Consider the following 15,957-nt stretch of genomic DNA (forward strand, 5'->3'; position numbering starts at 1 on the left):
GAGGCTTGTTGACAAATTACTTTATTGATAGTTACCGAAGAAGTTTTAAAAATATTACTGTCAGGCCGAAACAAATACAGTCAAACACTCTGGATCGGCTGTGTGTCAATCTGTTTATCCACATGTAATTTTATCTTCTATTTCATCCATTTACCTTGGTGCTCTCCCCTTGGTCAGGTCAGATGGCAGTAACATTCTGTCTAAAAACATATTTTAATTTCATCAAAACAGGGAGGACATGGAGGGTCAGACTGAACAGATGACTAAGAATTTTAATTTCCATTATCACTGCACGACATGACTCCTCTGTCAAGTTTCCAACCAACCAACCAATTATGTCGAGCTCTACGGACCAGTTCAAACTGTTCTTAAGTCTTTTTAACATCTCAATAACAACCACGTGTCTGTTTGAAACGATTTCCTGTTTTCTCTGCGAGTCAGTGAGTAATAACCTGGAGGTGCTTGTCACACAGTGAAATGTCACAACAGCAGCTGTGCCGCCTTCCCTCATGATAGTTAATTAATAGGTCACATAAACAGATGGATGGTTGTGTTCTCAGTTCTTCACAAACTTAAATGGCTCATTTTCAGCACTTCACCAGTTCTGATAGCTACAGTATTTATCAGTGGTGACTGATTTTGTCTTTTGGTGCAACAACTTTATACTGACATACAAATACAATTTAAGTGACCCTGGGTGCGTTCACACCTACAGCGTTTAGTTGGATTGAATCGAACTAGAGTTCGTTTTCCCTCTTGGTGCGGTTCGTTTTGTCTGGTGTGAACACGGTAATCGCACTCGAGTGCGCACCAAAACAACCGCACCGAGACCCCCAAAATGAGGTGGTCTCGATCCGCATCATCTAGCGAACTCTGGTGCGGTCCTCCTGGTGAGAACGCGTACCGAACCAAAACGGGACCAAAGGCCGTGAATCACATGATTTGAGGGCATTGGATTATGGGTAGATTTTATTTCCTGTCACCCAAAACATGCGCAAGGATGAATCGTGGGCAAACTGTACGACTTTGTTTAAGTGGAAAATGCAAGTAACGTAATACAAAATAACCAGGGCGAGGCCCAACCCGCGTATGTTGACCTCCATCCGCTCTCGTCACAGAAACGTGGACTTTCTTTATTTACTTTTTCTGTTCTCGCGGCAGACACATCTGACCAATAATCTCGCGTAGTTTTACATGACGTGTTTTGGTGCGCTTGGATTTTTCTGTGTGTGAAACGAAACCGAACCAAGGAGACATTGCAACGTTTACAAACTCGTCAACTGATTCGGACCAAAGCAAACGAATTAAGGTGCGAAAGCAGCCCCTTGATTGCATTTTCTCCAAATATCTCTCTGAAGTGTTTCAGTAAGCCTTCATCATGATACTGTATCTTTCTGTAATCAGTTTATGAGTGCCGGTATCTCCCCCATCATGTTTATAGCTAAAGAGATGAGAGCATCTTTTGTCAGATGGGCTTGAATGTCATGATTCAGAGGCTCAAGCAGTTGATTTCAGCTGCTAAAAATTCTCTCTGAATGATCTGCAGAACAGCATATCGCATCAGAGTACACTTGGCTGTGAACATACAGTATCAGTGGAGAAACTGGAGCAGTGTGAAACGGTGACAAACTGTTACAGCTGATAACATACATCCAGTCTGCATGAAAGATACCGCCAATGAGGCCAAGTAAGTGAAAACTCCTTAGAGCTGCACAGAATGCAGGAACAGAGCTCACAACATCTTATCAAATTTATTTTCCTGAGTTCGAGGCATCTTCATGCCGACTGCTGATGAACTCAACTGATTTGAGAGCTTGAGTCTTGACTCTTATCCAGACTGTTGACCTCTAATTTATGCTAATCTCAATTCAAATTATTGGCTTTAAAACAAGTTGCATTAAAAAAAATTCAACAATTTAGGAAATGTACCTATTCAAAAGATTGATACTACTGCAATATATATGAAGTTATATGACCAAAAACTGGAAGCAGAGGGAACAGTGACACGGCTCTGTATGAGGGTAACAAAGGGTAAATCCCAATTCCCTTATTTGCATCCTGGTTTACCTCACTTGTCTTTTCCTTGTGTCTTAGTCCCACCCATGTATGATATGAGGTAAAGCTGCAAGGAGAGAGGAGAGATGAATAAAGGAAACATGTTTTAGACACGAGACATCCTTTCCTCTATCCTCAGAGCATGAATAAGAGCTTTGGCACATCCTTCAAGATGGAGAACTGGAATGACTTCTGGGTTGAGTGAGAATCAAGGAGCGAGGAATGATCAAATAAGGTAATTGGGATGCACCCAAAGTAAACCTATGTGCACCTCTATAGATCACAAATAAACACATTATGTTGCATTTGTTTAATCAAAAACTAAAGTGTAAAAGTGACAGTAGTGATTGTGGGGGTTACTGTATGTCCCAGACTTTCTTGGCAGGGTGAAGACTGGGCGTGGTCTCTCCAGGAAGACACTAAGCCTGGCCAAAAAAAAAAAAAAAAAAACTGTCCTGCGCAGAGTCTCATCTTTTGTTCAGATGAGTGTGGCATGAACTAATTACCTAACTCTGCAAAGAAGCAAACAAGCATACTTAAAACACTAAATATGTATGAACATGTATTGTAAACAACCTCATTTACTTTCTTTTTGTTTCACTTCCTTAAACAAATTAGACTCCTCAAACAAACAAGCTGTTGAGACAGATTTGGGCTGATCAGACAGCTGTTACTGTAGTCTCCTACAGCTTTTATATGCAGATATTGCAAATAGAGTTATGTTACAACATGAGGGTAAAAGACAAAATATATCATCTGACTGAATAATTTTTTCTGGGGCTAAGACATGCAGTATGTTGGCTGTGGGTGAACAACAATTACAGATTCATTTTTCAGTCTAGGCTGTACATGTACACATAAAGAGAACATCATACAAGTCACAAAGCTAATGTTGGCATGAGACAAGGCACACCCGTGGAAACATGAGCAGAGTCCTGATTAATTAACATGTCATGTAAAGGGATAGCTCTGAGACCTCACACACGGAAAGGCCAGCTTGGGAATATGCCGTGAGGTGCTGGCAAAGCTGAGGACACAGACACAGAATGAATGGAGAGGGTTCTATTCAACGAACTGCAAGTTCACTAATTGTGTTATCTACTACACACTGTACTATTCAGAGTATCACATCACCATAAAGGCTTTTACAGGCACGAACACTGGGGTGATGAGATAAATAAAAAATTCAACATGGATTAAATCCTCTACGTCAGTTCCTCAGCATCTGACCATCTCAAATGCCATTTTAAAAGACAGTACTTTGTAAATTAAAGTCTGATTCCATCAAAGTTAATGTTAATGACCTAATTTGACCAGAAATGTTAAAAAGACATAAGAAAACAAACATTTTTTGTTTGTTCATCATGTAAAATGTTAGCTGATGAGTAATTTAATTGTTTGATTTAGATTAATTTAAAGATCTTGGCTAAGTGTGAGATCAGTTTTAGATTTAGCCCCCTAGAAACAAGAAAGTAAATCTCAAGATCCACCTCACCACACAAATGCAGATGAAAGCTCTGGGAAAAGCTACTAAGTTGATTGTATGTTAAGGTTTCTTTGATCCAGATTTTATAAATTTTGGTTTTAGGTAAATTTGACAAACCAACTTCAACTCTGAACTCGACAGAACATGGCGTCACAAGCTAAATGAAGAAATGGATGCTACTGCGCTGCAGCTACAACAAGAGACAAAGCTACCGTGTCTGATTTCACCTCATTCACCTCCTTCCACTCACGCAAAGCACACAAAACATGAATAAACTGGTCCACACAAGCCAGGAAAGCAGGACACACAGTGGAGTAGGCTGTGCTGACTAATGAAAGTTAACTCTATGGCGAGACCAGAGTCTTTTCCAGTAATGTCACCATGGTCATCATCTTAAGTTTTGATTAACTATTTTTTAATATAAAAAATAATAGCAAAAAAGGCAATTTAACAAATGGGTCAAAGAGCAACTGCACCCGGTCTAAAAATCCTGCTTGACCTCACTTTTTTTACTGAAATTTTTTGAACAGAGAAAACAGAGGTTACTCAGTCAGATGTTAGAAACCTAAGTCTTCTAGCATTCATGCCTCTTCCTCCTCTGAAGTCAGAGGTTAAATGTCATTTTTTTCCCACCAAGTGAAGAACATTGATTATGTTGGTACAGTTGTGAGAGGATTCCTCTGGAGTCAGCAGTTTGTTTTTCAGAGGTTTTTTTTGTTAGTTTTTTATTTTATTTTATTGCAGACATAAAAATCTTCAGAAGGTATGCATCACTCTTACTGCAGCAGGCGGGAATATTTCAAGAAAAAAGAAGTGAAAAAGAAATCAAGTTGCAGGTCGAGAACTTCTGAAACTAAATCACCTACTTCTCTGGACAGATGAACAAAATCAAAACATACTGTATGAAATGTACCGTACAGACATGGCTCGCTGACACTGATCCAAGCTCCTTAACATGTTTATTTAATGTTGTGCTGCTCTAGTATCACTTCAGGTGTGAACCAATCCACTGGTTACTAAGAAAGGATTATGAGAAAATGGGCCTCAGGTCACACACAGGGAAAAGGCCGCCCACCACTCCTACATACAGCAGGACCCAAGACTAAAAGAGAAACAGTGCTCTGCATGCATTTGTAATCATCTTGTAGCTTTTTGTGGCCATTTTGTGTCTCTTTGTTTTCTGTCTCTGTTTTGTGTCATTGCTGTTCGGTAATACATCCATGCCAGTTGCATACAAACAGGTCTACATGTACAGTATGTACAGTATGTAAAGTACTTTATTCATCCAAACACACACACACACATAAATGCATGCAATGGTAGTATTATTATCTCCACCAGCAAAACGCACACACACTCACTCCCTACTGACTGAGGCAAGGAGCTGAATTCATACTTTCTCGCTCGCTCGCTCGCTCTCACTCTCTCTCTCTCTCACGCACAACGTTTCTTGCTTGCTTTGCTTTTGCACCAAACACAGGGCCACTTGCTGTGCTGAGATATCTACATGTTTATTACTGTGTGTGTGTGTGAACTTTGTATTACTTACACTGTGAGCACACTCACACTGTGGGGACTTGGCCTCTCGTGTGGACCATATCTGTGTTTTGTGCTAGCTCAGCCTCACGGTTAACTGCAAACTTACCAAGAACTGCAGTTATTTCTGTCCAGAACCCTTCTCTCACTTTTCATATGCTCATGAAGTGGAGTTACAAAACCTTTAAATAAAAATTAATTTGTTAAACTAAAATATTTTCAGTTCAATCAGACACACTTTCACTTCAGCTTGTGCCACCCTGAGCGAAACGTGTTCGTGTACACTTTTTCTTTACATTGATATGTTACTTCTAAAGTTTACTGAGCATTTAATCTGATGATGCATTGGTAGAAGCAACATTTATAGGTTGCACAGCTGCATATATTGTCAGTAGAAGGATGTGTGGATGTGAACAGATCCTAGTTGAAAATGAATACACAAAAGGCAGGAGGAAATAATACAACAAAGAACTGGGCTTCCTGGTTTTCAGAAAATTATCCCGTTAAGTATGTGGCTACAGCTTATGTCAGTACATTGGCTGTGTGAGGCAAAAAAATGAGGACAGCTAAAATGTTGAGTGACCAAGTTTGCTCGGATTGAGTGAGCTACAAATTAGCTTCTTGCTCAATCGCGTCTTAATAATGGGGAAATGATTTGCTCTAGTTTTGCTATATTTTTTTTTACCATAAATGAAATAAAACTTTCATGTATAGATGAGATAACATAATTTGTTGTCTAACCATATGGTTCCTTTGCTAAACTGTAGGTTCAAGCTATATGCCACACATTATAGAGACCTGACAGCACTGCAAGTAACAAAAGCAAGAATGAGACACAGTGTTTCGAGTTAAATGCACCGGATCATCACTGACAACGCTATTCTTTCATCCACCGCTTACATCCAAATTCATGTTTGTTCATGAGTCATGAGAGGGCAAAGAAGAACACAAAAGGTCTGAAGAATGGGCAAGAATTAGAATAGATTCAGCCTCAGCATTGAGTCAGTGATATGCTGTTTCTTCTTCAGGATGGCTATGATGAGGGAATGTGAATCTCTATTAAATCTGAGTCACGCTGATGCTTTCATGTGGCTTCTGGCTGGTTAGGAAACAATTTGATGTTGAACAAAGCTTCCTGTTCTTTCCCCTTCGAGGACTGTGTAAAACGATTGACGTAGTTCAGAATCGGTCCACACCTACTCAGCATACATAGTTTTTATCTGCTCACTGAGTCTAAGTGGGATCTGTGGCAGCGCATCCATTCACTACTGCATCTTTGTCATCGCCTTTGCAATGTATTTTTATGTAGACAGTCGAGGAATTGATTGAAAGACGGAAGTTGAGAAAGTCAACCCACGCAACCATGTGTTTGTGACTAAACCAAACCAAACCCTTCTCATATTTGAGAGTTTTATGACAGGGTAGGGTATAAAATACCAGATGGGCTAGATTCAGCCCACTCAGGCCATAAGATCAGAAAGCAGCCCACTGACGCCATGAGATCAGGGATATTACGGAAACCAGAATGGAAGTGTGTCCTCAAAATCATAATGGGATACTGCTGTAGACAGCTGCACCCTATTTCTAGGGTTTTAAGCTTGTAAAGGTCAGAGAGAGTAGGCTTTTCTGAGATACTACAGAAAAATGTTTATGGAAATGCATTTTAAGCAGCTGAGTATGACTCAGAGTAAATCTGATGATCTGATGCATCATATCACACATTTCCCTTCTTGATTAGCACATTACAGAGACACTATCTTCTGTGCAATTACATTTCCTAGTGTTTCAGCTGCCTACATGACGGATTCAGCTATAGCACCATAAAACCTAACAGAAGGCACACTAGATGCATCATGACCTAATTTCACTGACATCACAGCTGCCTCTGGGGAGACAAAACAAGGTGACTGGAGATGGCAGGTAGTGCGGAGACAACTCGATCCATCTCAGGTTGCTGTCCCATGAAGGGGCACCACGGGCTGCTGCTGGAGCCAGACGGGACCTGGTGTGCTTCTGTCAGGTGCCTCAGGGAGTTGCCACATGGTTGGACTCAGCAGTGAGGAGAGGGTTATTCTATTGTTCATTTCACATTCTCAAAGGTTATTTTTTCATGTGATAATTGTTTAGTTTGTTGTATATCAGGGACGACTTTTTAAAATGTATTGTAAATGAGATGACGTTAATTCAAAGTTTGTGTTGGATTATATGATTTTAGTGCTATTAATACATTTATATTACAAATTAGACAGTTATTGCATCGTCTTTACTGTTTCAAGAAATTCTAGGTTTTCTGAAACAATTCATGTCCCAATCACAGTTTATGAATTACAGAGGAATAAGTTTTACATGCCTTAAGCTGTCTCATTCAATCCACATGCATTTTTCATTTCAGTATTTACAGTATAAGACAAAGATAGGAGGAAATTCACATCTTGGATATTATCCTGTACCCTCAAGGGATGAACGACAGAGAATTTATGAATATAAATGTGCTCACCCAAAAGTGATTCCCAGATTCCAGAGTCTTCCCCCAAGTCATCCTCTTAGTGATGAGATCTGAAACTTCATATCCACTGCATCAGGTTAAAAAACTGTTCACCATCACATTCTGCAAACCTGGAAACCTCAGCTCTGTGTGTCTGAAATGTATAGTAATTTTATTATGGGACAAAGCATTTAATTTTTGAAATGAATAATTAGTTTGTAATAATGATTACAGCTAGAAATCTTTGATAAATTTAATCACAGTCAGAAGTTAAAAGCAGCATGTAACGTTTTCTAAGTAGCTGAAAAATCCCCTAAACATATCTTAATGTGGAGAGCTGTTGTGAAAGCTTTCTGTGACCCGGTCTCACTGAACAGCCTGGCACCAGTGTAGACATATCTCCTTCTAAGGTTTCTGGGGTGAGACCTTTAGGAATGTGAGGAAAAGCCACAACAACTTTGGTAATTAACAAATATTGAATCAAAAGAGAAGATGACAAACCATAACTTAAAGTGTAGTTCAGTGTTGTGTCTTCATATTCAAGCATACCTGGTAAGTCAACCAATGTGGCATAATATCCATATCCAGAGAAATAGGTACATTTATTAAAAGAATTAAATAACGGTGAGCATGGAAAATAAATATTAGGAGAGTCTGACTATGTGCAAGAAGGACTCAGAGAGAGACTGCCAGACTTTTTGCAAGAACCATAAACAGCGTAGGACTCATGCAAACAGAAACAGAGATTTGTTTTTGAAACTGTTTTGCAATGGAAAATATCCACCCAGCAGCCAGGGTGTCTGTGAGGAAAACATTATGAAGTTAATGACAGTGAGTAACATGACATTCACATGCATTGCGCACACACACACACACACACAAACACAAACACAAACACCACAGATTGAAGGTTATACTTTATCAACCTACTCATTCCCCATATTGCTTAGCACATTACAACACTAAACATAATCTATGAATGCTCATCGTTGATGTTTACATTGTGCTTTGATTTAGCAGCTTATTCAAGTTTTTAATAGAACATTCCAAGTTACACCATAAAGAAGAACATAAGGAAGAAGATGAGAAGAAAAAAGTAAATGAGTGGCATACATGAACTATACAGCTTTTTGAATATGTGACTGACCACCCTGATAGGCCCCGATAAACTGAAAGGCTGGTCACCTATCTTTTATTTTGTATGGTAAGTTATTGATGAGTCTGGTGTGTTTAATCTCGTGGAGTTTCTTCTAACTTTGTAAATAAAACATGTTTTCATGTACAGTGGATTCAAAGAGGATTCAACCCATTCACTTCTTTGCAGGATTTCTTGTGTGAAGATTTAATTTAAAATACTTGACCAGCTGCATCACTGTCTAGTACGGCAGCACTACTGCTATGGACCACAAGCGCCTGCAGAGAGTGGTAAAGGCTGCAGAGAAGATCACCAGGACTCCACTGCCCTCTCTGCAGAACATTTACCACCGCAGGGTGTATAGGAAGGCTGCCTCCATCCTCAAAGATCCCACCCACCCCCATCACGGACTGTTCGCCTCCCTACCCTCTGGCCGGAGGTTCAGAAGTGTGAACTCTATTATATTCTTATATATTTTTATTATATTGCTGCATTTGCTGCTTAAAATGCCTTAGATTTTGTATTACTTATTTATCTACTTTATATTTCATTTGTATTTTGTGGCATTCATGTGGACGGCAAAGTAAGAATTTCATTGTAGAGGGAAACACGTTTCCTAACTGTGCATATGACAAATAAACACTTTGACCTTGACCTTTGCTGAGAAGCACCCCCATAACATGAGGCTGCCACTGCCATGCTTCACATTAAGGATGGCATTGCTTTGTTGTTACAATTATGTGTAGACTGTCACCCAACAAAGTCCATTTGATCCATTCGGAATAAAACATAATATAGTAAAAGTGTAGGTGTCTAAATACTTTGCAGTGATTGTATCCGTATACATGGTACATGAATCTTTGGTGCACGGTGAGCCCTACTTTCTCCCACTTCCTTCTAGCAGAAAGTAGAGCAGGACTCACACTCCCTCTTCTGCTTCCTCAGTCTTTTCTGTCACACATACATTCAAACACTAAGTCCACCTCACGTGCATCCACAGTCATCATCACTCAGCTTTGCGTGCACACAGTCACCTCACATGGTATTTTTCCCTGCCTGCACACACAGTTTGCAGCATAGTCACCTTATCTAACCGCACCCCGCGCCGTCTCACATGCACTCTGCTGAGCATGTCTTCTGCTATACCCCTTGTCCCCCCCAGGTCATCTTGGCATCACCACAGAATTCCTCTGCTGCTTCACACAGTACTGCTCAGGTTTTCATCTGTCCAGATATTCAGAGCGTCTTCTCTTTCCCATCACTGTCTTTTCCACAAATCTTTTCTCTTTTAGTCATCTTTCTTCTCCACCTGTCGGATCGGCCATGGGGTTATGAAGGGCACATGCCAGACAACAATGCTCACTGATTTAGGCTACACTCTCTGGGATGTTTAATTACTGTCAATGCTTAGCAGAAAAGGACAAACGATGCCATGTGGATGAATCATCTTTCTCTTACACTTGTATTTCTAACACATATGCAACAAAATGGCAAGAAAAGTTAAAAAGCAAAGCAAATTAAAGCAACTAAATCAAAAATAGAAATCAATAGCAATTAACATTTCATCAAAATATATTTTTAAGTGAATTTTTAAGAGAGTCAAAGATGCTCACAATATTTGTTCCATAGATTTTAAACTGTAGGGGCATGCGGTGTCTTAATACATACAGTAGGTGCTGATTCACTCCCTTGGGTGAATAAGTGAGACAAAATAAAGAAACTGTATTTGTGTTTGGGAAATGGCTATAAAACAGGTTTGAGGTGACTATGGACGAATGTGGTATTTTGGCTGCTTACCTTTTTTGTTGCTGTTGTTGCCAAATTTAAACTCTACCATTGTGGACATGAGACCAAGTAGTAATTATCTGAAGAATGAAGTAAGGTTTCTGGTTAAGAAAACAAAACAAAACAAAACAAAAAGAAAAAAACAGATGACTGTATTTTGCACATGCTAAACTAAATGTTTTGACTTTGTGCTGCATGTTTATATAAACTGGAAAGCAGGTTTTTGAGCACAGAAGTTCAATAAAAGCAAAAATCTCATCCCAAGATCAAAATAGTAGCGATTTGGAGCTTTTCACCACATTTTTCATCAGTGATTAGAACTAGCTTAGGTATCATCATGAGATCTACAGTAAATGTGAATTTATTAAATCATTCTTTTCATTACTTGTGCAGACAGAGCCGGTATATGTGCAGGGTGAAAGTTGCCAAACAGGCTGAAATCATTACCATTTTCCAGATAAGAGGATCACATTTCTGTTGGATTAAAATTAATTCTGTAGGAGAATGTTTTCCTGAAGCCAACTCAGTCATCATCCAGTAATGAGATATTTTCCCATGTAAATAACTTTTCAAAAACAACCTCCAAGGATAGTTTTCCTCTTCTGTGACAGCTTTCACAAAATACAGCAACTCTAAATAAGCAACAGGAAGGAGGAGGAGAGGTTGTGTGATGGAGTTAAACATTGTGAACATCCTCTCTCCCAGACTTAGAGACACATTGTGCGGTCAAATACACAGATCATCCAGATGGGCCACTTGTAAACAGACTGCACATGGAAAAGTCTCCAAAAATTAAGGTTAAAGTGGAGGTGGATTTGTTGTTTGTAAGACGACGCTCAGTGCTGCAGCTCCTTGACAGCAGCTCTGCAATGCTTCATTAAACTTCAGAGTTAATGGTTTAGTTATAAAAGCCTTCTACATTTACCGTTTCCTGTACTGGGCAAAGAGCTACAAGCCTGACATCAACCTGGAGCAGGCACCACAACAGGAGCTCGGCAACACTTCTGCATGTCCTCGTTTTCCCGGCTTCCTCATTTGCATCTACAAATCCTGGTGGATTTAGAGTCGGTCTTGACGGGATACAAAAAGCAAGCATGACACAAAAAATAAAAGCAGCCAGAAGTGAAACCAATAAACATGTAGTAATACTGAAGCAGTGCGGATAAATGTGGGGGTTTGTGTCATCATTTCCTTATAAATCCCTCTCCAGACAGTGACACCAGCCTGGCAGCTAATGACATCAAAACACTTATAAGAACCGGAGCAGTAGTTATGTCATTTATCATCTAACTTCAAAGGTGGTTTGATGAAACACTAACCTTCTCCCCTGCTGAGTAAAGGTAAAAGTCTAACCTTTTTGTAATCCCAAAGAAAACCATTTGGGTAAAATAAAATTAGCCTTTTTCTGGAACTGTTGTTCTTCAAATCCTTAGACAGTAAACTTTTAATAGTGAGTTAAACGATTGGCTGCAGAACTACTGGAACAGAGCTGATATGTACAGCAAAAGGCTGCAGAACTACTGGAACAGAGCTGAGGTCCTGATCTCAACTACATGATCAATGTTCCTGTTGTTCAGGAACAGTCAACATCTGCAGAAGTTTGCATAGAGTTTGAACCTTTCATGATTTTCACATTTGTTGGTTTCTTGTCTTCACTGTTTGCTTTCGTTAGCAGTCCAGTGCATTAAGGATGTCAGATTAGAGTTTTCGGCCTCTGTGCTATGGAGCTGTTTTGCATGAGTAGGTGCCTGTTTTGTCTTGTGCACATTGGTGATATACATATATTCCTGCCACTGGTTTCCACTCTTCCACTGATCTACAGATGGCTGTAACGTGCCAAGAAATCTTCAACAAAACCAACACTGTGTTGTTTTCTTAACTCTGAATTTTATCCTGCCCTAGTGAAAAGGTCTTATTGAGGTTTTATCCAACCTCTCCACTGGTAATACAGCCCACACACACACACACACACACACACACACACACATACACACACCATGGCCCTCCATCACTGGCAGGAATGGAGCAGGGCTTTTGTGCTTTAGGGGCCATGAACACATAAAAAAACTAATGTACTCTGGCTTCACTATTCAGATCTTTGCTCAAACCCTCTCGTTCTCTCTCTCTCTCTCTCTCTCACACACATACACACACACACACACACACACACACACACACAGTACATCGGCTCCTGTCTGGCCTGGGGCTGCACAGCACAGTAATTAGGCCTGTTTTGTGCTGATAGAGAAGCAGTAATGTGATACACACACTTCTGTGATTAAAGACAGAACTGACAGCAAAAACAGAGGAACGACCAGAAGAGGGAAGAAAACCTGAGGAAACAGGGAAGCAAAAAACCTGATGTTGTATCTAATATATGCTGTTTGGGAAGGAAACTGACCCAAAGAACATCTGATGCTATGTGGTTATGTAAAAAACCTGCACTACTTTTTGCCAAAGAATTTAAACTTCATATGAAATGTTGCCCAGTAAAGAAGGATTTATTTTATAAAATATAATATGGACACATACATAGAAGAATCAGCATACATATATAATTTGTTTTTGTGGTGAAGTGGTGGTAGGGCCAGACGGCACTACCCTGGGGTGAGGGTGAGGGCGAGAGGGGGAGAGAGCAAGCATTGCCACTTCATGCTGTTAACTTCTGTTGTCACTCCATGGATCACAGATTAGCCCAATAAGCTAACAAGGCCAATAATCAAACAGAATTTGATATTTTAAAAGTTTGTACTGCACACTTAGGTCTGTTGTATCTGAGAAGTACATCACCTATATGTGCGTGTCAAAGCACCAGAGCAACAGTTTGCTCTATTTGACGCCATTACAATATAAGCTGTAGGATTTGCTTTGGTCAAATCCTGGTCAAAGGTTACAGAAAGCGCCAAAGAAATCAAAATAACTGAAATACTTCAAAGTAATCAAAAAGGAAGGAAGTATTGCATAAACATTTGAAAAGCTGTCAAAGAGCAGCTTCTTCAGTCCACATGCCAAAGTTTCCTTGAGCAAGACACTTGAGTCCCCATTTGCTCCTGGTCATGACACCTGTGCGTGAATGGCCAAATAGTGCAAAAGTGCTTTGAGTGCGCTGCAATGCATAGAAAAGCGCTCTACAAGTATAAGACCATTTACCATTTAAAATATGTTTATTGAAAAATGCAGTAAATGTGCAATGCTGACTTTGTTAACTTAAACAGTTGGCTACTAAACAGCCCAGATGTTCCACAGCAGAAGCCTTTTGAATGGGTGACAGAATTTTTTAGGATTTGGTATTAAGTATTTGTAAGATACATACCGTGTCAGAAAATTGTGGTTCTGTGCATGTATCTTACACAACCTGTGTGACTGTGCATTGGTAAAAGTGATTCTTCAAACTCTTCAAAAAGTATTTTAACTAAATGGCAGTTCAGTTTCTCACACAGCCCTCAGGCTCTCTTTGGTAACTGATGTGCACTCAACAAAGCTCAGTGATTTTACAACGTGCTTTAAAACATGCAGCAGATACCTCCGTGTCAGCACTGACAGAAACATGTCATGTTTGATCTGAGCAACAAAGACTGAGGGAAACTCAGGCTAAACCTGAGCTAAATGGCAGTTTAGGGTGTGTTTGCACTGAGTATGCCTCAGGTGTTCAGTTCTTTTCAAAACAATATTTATACATAAATATAAACATACATTTTTGTTGACAGCCAGTACTGAAGTACCATCACAATGATTTCACTGAACAATTAAAATAAAAATAAAAAAAATGAACAATATGCCAAATTTTAAACCTCTACTTGTACTGTAGCACCAAGCTGCAAAGTGAGATTTAAAATAAATAATTTTTTTTCCCCACCAAGAAATCATTAAACCACAGGACCTTTCACATTCATATAATCACACAGGTGTGTGAATGTCAACGACACTCTTAGCAGCTGTGTGTTGTTGTGCTGCATTGTGATGACTGTACAGTTAAGAAACACCCAGAGGCCCCAGCTCAGACTAATGTCTCACTCAACTCACTGTAAATTGTGGCTAACACGTTTTAGTTTCACCTCTTGAAGTCACAGTTAAATAAAATCTAAACTCAGTTACTGTAGGTCATACTAGTGTTTTATTTTCAGTATTACATATTCAGCGCTTTGCATTTTCAGTTTTAACAATACCTGATCACTGGTTAGAAAAGAACTGGGGGACAATGGGGTAAATATGTTCTCACAGAAAGACATAGGGTAACTTAAGTCAACTTCAGTGAGAGAATCACCAGTCGATGAGTAAAACCCTCAACCACAAATTCATCCTACATGTAGATATTGACATCCTCAGTTCTGTTTAAGGCCTGAATTAAACACATGCCTAAATAACAGAGAAGCTCAATTAGTCTTTTTATAGAATAGTAATATTTTCATTTAGTTATGATTATCTGAGACACTGACATACAGTATGTCTCTAATAGTTATGACTCTGTCAAGTCTTACAGACACATTAGTGATGATTTTTCTTCTGATGTTTTTCATCTTTAGAAGAAACAACAAATTGAACTCTCAGAGTGAAGAATCATTTTGACTTTCCCCTGGAAAGCAAACAGGAAGTCCACCTGTTCCCAGTGAGACGAATCAGGGCACAGAATTGGCTGCAGTGTCATGGCTGCCCCAAGAAGCCAAGGGGACAGGTGACAGATGACAGCAGCTAATTGGAAAACTAATGAGGTCCAGAAACCCAGTTTGTGTGTGTGTGAGACGGAGAGACAAGAGAGAGTAATGAGGTCCAGAAAGAAGGACAGTGACAGGTCAGCCTTGTCAAGAGCAGATGCTTAATAAAACAAACAAAAGCCCTGTCAAAGAGCAACTTCCACTTTTCTTACTCCCCTTCTTGTGTTTACCTTGCATATCTATACCAATTGTTTACTGTAACACAACAACTCTTACTGCTCTGTAGCTGACTGACAGTGGCTATGACCTAATACATGTTAATAACTGACAAAAGAGATGCTATGAAGGAAAAGCACTACATGCATAGTTAAAGATGTCCTTCTTCACCATGTTTGGTCTAGTGATCTTATCTTTCATAAAGAAAAAAAACTGCTATCTGAGAATTTTCTTTACACAATCAATAAAAAAGAAAGACAACTGCTTTCACTATTGCTCAAAGCTGCCAGACAGACAGACTGATGGATAGATGGGTGGACAGACAGACAGACCTAAGGCTTCTAGCTAATGCACAAATACACACTAAATTAGTTTTCCTATTTTCACTTATCACCATCACAAACAGAAAGAAAAACAGGATCTAATCACTGCGCCATCATGCCGCCTTCTGAGTAACCGTATTCTTTTAAACGATTTCAAAAAGCAAGCTATCAACAGAACGATGCATTTGCTGACTGTCCTGGTCAACGTGGTTACTATTACCTTTTATCAAGCTCTGCAAAGTATATCTTGTTTAGGTTTCATGGCTCCCCCTCTGTCTGGAAGT

The 15,957-nt window shown here is 39.6% G+C and overlaps 1 long non-coding RNA gene across 1 annotated transcript; it reads left to right on the forward strand.

Annotated features, from left to right (window-relative positions):
• On the forward strand, window positions 1-8,935 carry LOC109964280 (uncharacterized). Its single transcript, XR_002275489.1, has 3 exons — window positions 1-1,309; window positions 1,547-1,687; window positions 2,195-8,935. It is a non-coding gene; the product is annotated as an uncharacterized LOC109964280 (long non-coding RNA).
• The last annotated feature ends 7,022 nt before the right edge of the window (window positions 8,936-15,957 follow it).

The sequence above is a fragment of the Monopterus albus genome, unplaced genomic scaffold (genome assembly GCF_001952655.1).
Source record: "Monopterus albus unplaced genomic scaffold, M_albus_1.0 scaffold86.1, whole genome shotgun sequence".
Classification (NCBI taxonomy): domain Eukaryota; kingdom Metazoa; phylum Chordata; class Actinopteri; order Synbranchiformes; family Synbranchidae; genus Monopterus; species Monopterus albus.